This window comes from Malania oleifera, chromosome 1 (genome assembly GCF_029873635.1).
Source record: "Malania oleifera isolate guangnan ecotype guangnan chromosome 1, ASM2987363v1, whole genome shotgun sequence".
In the NCBI taxonomy this organism is placed as follows: domain Eukaryota; kingdom Viridiplantae; phylum Streptophyta; class Magnoliopsida; order Santalales; family Ximeniaceae; genus Malania; species Malania oleifera.
The window spans coordinates 33,088,346-33,092,214 of record NC_080417.1 but is presented as its reverse complement, the minus strand read 5'-3'; the positions used below and the strand labels follow the sequence as shown (position 1 = coordinate 33,092,214).

Genomic DNA, 3,869 nt, shown 5'->3' with positions numbered 1-3,869 from the left:
AGCCCTTGATGGTAATATTGTGGCACTGGATTAACCCTATAGTTGTAGTTCTGATTGTTGATGTATTGAACCTGTTCATGACTCACTTTATTGTTCGAATCTATCATACTTGTAGCTGCCTTATATTCTGCACTTTGTGGTATCCTTTGGGTGGTCAAAGCTGAAATATAATGAGACAGAGAAGCAACTTGAGCTGAAAGTGTAGCAAATGGCTCCAATTCATGAATTCCAACAACTTTCTTAGCCATAGTTCTTTTAGTTGGCCATTGATAGTTATTTGAGGTCATTTCTTCCAAAAGAGAAGTAGCACCCTCAGGTGTCTTTGACATCAAAGTTCCTCCAAATGCAGCATCAACTAAAGTCCGATTTTGCCCATTTAACCCATTATAGAACATCTGAATCTGCAACCAATCCGACAATCCATGTTGTGGGCAGCGTCGAATCAAATCCTTATACCTTTCCCATGTTTCATAGAGTGATTCAAAATCATGTTGCTTGAATTGACCAATCTCACTCATGAGTTGAGCTGTTTTTGCAGGTGGAAAGAATTTAGCAAGAAATTTTTCTGCCATGTCCTGCCAACTAGGGGTGAGCAAACGGTCGGTTCGGCCAAATTCAGGTAATTAATCGAATTAACCGAAAAATTCGGTTAAACAAAAGTGTTAACCGAACCGACCGAATTGGTCGTCCAAACGGAACCTTAATCGACTAAATTACCCGAACGGGTAATTCGGTTAACCGATTTTAACCGATTTTATTTAAAATTGATAATTATACAAAAAAATAAAAAAACCAAATCCAGCTTAATTAAATACCTTATTTATTAATTTTATTAATAAAAATGATATTTTACCATAGAACAAAGAACCCAAAATAAGAAAAACAACAATAAAATAATAATAATAATAATAATAATAATAATAATAATAATAATAAATAAATAAATAAATTAATTAATAATGACGAGTATAATTTGGGAGAAAATAGTGATTAAGGATTTAATATTTCAAAAGAAATGGTCCATGATCGCAAAAATTTGCAGAAAATGATTTATATATATATATATATATTTCAAGAGGCTAACAGTTGCAAATGAAGCCTTAGAAATTTCTTTCAAGAGGCTGGCAATTTTTTGGTTGGATTATATAGAGTTCAAAAGATACTCTAAAAACTATATCTACCAATTAATTGAAGAGAGAAAAGGGTATAGAATATAATGTCACTTTTTGGAGGATGATCTAATTCCTGGTCTGTAAAACTTGCATGTTAGCAGAGCTTTATTGTGGACTACTCCTAGGATTGTCCATTTGACCAGATCAAGACAATCTTATGCACTTTTCTTTTGATAAAAATTATTAACTGTTTGACTAGTGGGGTATGATGCCAAATCTCACGCTCCCAGTGGAAGCCCTGGCACATAACCTCTTCACTCCTTCAAGACATCTTTGGCACTTACTACTACTACTACTTCTACTGCTACTATTATTATTGATACTGACTTTTATCATCTACCCATGTATTGAAACTTGGATTTTTCACCATTTGTGCAAATTCCTCTTTGTACCATAATTGTTGTTTGGCTTACTGGTAAAATCTCTTCTTTTGCAGCTCCTGCATCTCTACCTTTTTAAATGACCAAAGGTCAGGTATGGCCAGATGAAGCTTCAAAGGACCTGGGAAAGTAAAAATACGCTCTTCACGGAACTAGTGAAATAGTGATATGAATAATGGAAACAAATAATTTGTATTTTGCACAAGTTTAAACTAAAGGCAAATTAAGCAAGACAATCCCAAAATTCAATAGAAAAAAAAAAAAGTGGGGTGGAGTGAATTGGGGGTAGCCGGGTAGGGTTACCCACCGTCATCTGAATTAAGAAACTCTTAATTTTGAAGAAAAAAAAAATCTATAATGACACCATCAGTGGCTCACAACTAGTCAACTAGGTGTCTTATCCCTGTTTAGATAAAATATAATCAATGTAAAAATAGAAGTATAGAACCCTGTTTACATAAAATCTAATAAATGTAAAAATAAAATCATCTGCATACCAAAACAATCTAGAAAATCTTCATAAAAAAATATAATCACAGACCAAACATGAAATTTAAAGGTCTACAGTATCTACTTGGATTTGAGTTCAAGAGTACAAAGTTCGTAATATTATATTACAGACCAATGTAAATAGTTTGTGCAAAATAAAAATAAAAAACAAACATAAAATATAAATTGTTTCTAAAAAATTAAAATAAAAAACTAGGACTTCAATGCTTCATACATCAGCTGACAAGTGACAGCTACAATTTCATGGCTTCTTGTATTAGAAACTCCCACTTTTCAGCTTCTTACATTGCAAAATACAAAGCACAATTTCTCTGCTTATTTCACCTGTAAGTCTGCAACAAACCAAAATAATGATAATTGATAGCATGTAATTTATATGACAAAACACTAAAGCATAATCTCAATATGAAAGTATGAAACCAACCCTTTGTCTTTCTTTGTTTGTCTTATTCACCAATTGTGGACTCCAATGCAACCTTTGACAACTCTAAAAAATTGTATAGAAGCACTTGTAAGTTGTAATAATTAATCATTCAATGAACAACTGAAAATTTTTGACAATATATAAATATAATATTACCTTTTTCTAGATTTTCAAGGTCATCTATGTCATCTTCAACCTTAATTGGAGTATGTGAACCCCGAATCCAATCTTGTGTACAGATAAGAGCTTGAACAATTTTAGGAGTCAAAGAACTCCTAAAGGCATCGAGAACACGCCCCCCTGTGCTAAAAGCAGACTCTGAAGCAACTATAGAGATGGGAACTGCTAAAACATCACGAACCATATGTGAAAGGACGGGAAACCTTTGACTATTTAACCTCCACCACTCCAAAATATCAAAACCCCCCACGTCCTCTTCACAATCCTCCCCCAAATACCTATCCAACTCTGATTTATTATCTCCACCTCCAATTTGAGTCTTGTACTTTTGATACAAAACTTTGAACTTTCGTTCTACTGCTTCACCTTGACCAGTGGAGGCTGTGGAGCAAGTCGAGCTTGAAGTTTCACTTCTGTTTGATTCTTCATTTTTAGATTGTGACAACTTTTTATACTCAGCAAACAATTCCATTGTTGTATCCTGTACCTTTTTCCCCACTAATAAACCTTTGTCGCCTTCATACATAGTAGAAAGAGCATATTGCACAAATCCCAACTTACGTCTAGGGTCAAGAACAAATGCAACAAAAATCAACATATTCATTTTGTCAATGTTTCCCCAGTACTTGTTGTATTTATCCTTCATTTTCATGCTCATTAAACTCAACTCCAGGTCATCACTATTTTCCCACTCTTTTAGAAGACAATCAATCCCACTAATTTCATAAAAAAAGGTATTACTTGTAACATACGAAGAACCTGAAACTCGTATAGTGAGTTCATAGAAGTGTTCCAAAAACATTACAAATTTTCTAACTTGTTCCCAATCAAAACTACTTGGTATGCCATTCCTAGTCTCAAGCTCAATTCTAAATGAAGGATCTTCATCCCTAAACCTTTCAAAAGCCATTTCATATCTTTGAGCTGTGTCTAGCATCAAATAAGTAGAATTCCATCGAGTGCTAACATCTAGGCATATAATCTTTTTGCATTCTACTTTTTCTACTTCTGCGCAACGCTTGAAATTTTTCAACCTAGCAGGTGAATGCCTAACATATCTGACTGCGTCTCTAACACGAGCAACTGAATCCCCCATTTCTTTCAAACCATCTTGCACAACTAGGTTAATTATATGTGCAATGCACCTCATGTGCAAGAATTTGCCTCCACAAATGTCTTTTCTCCAATTTGAAACTTTTCTTT

The 3,869-nt window shown here is 33.9% G+C and overlaps 1 non-coding gene across 1 annotated transcript; it reads left to right on the top strand.

Moving 5' to 3' along the window:
• Positions 1–417: 417 nt before the first annotated feature.
• LOC131147325 (small nucleolar RNA R71) lies at positions 418–524 on the top strand. The gene has a single exon (XR_009134714.1). It is a non-coding gene; the product is annotated as a small nucleolar RNA R71 (small nucleolar RNA).
• The last annotated feature ends 3,345 nt before the right edge of the window (positions 525–3,869 follow it).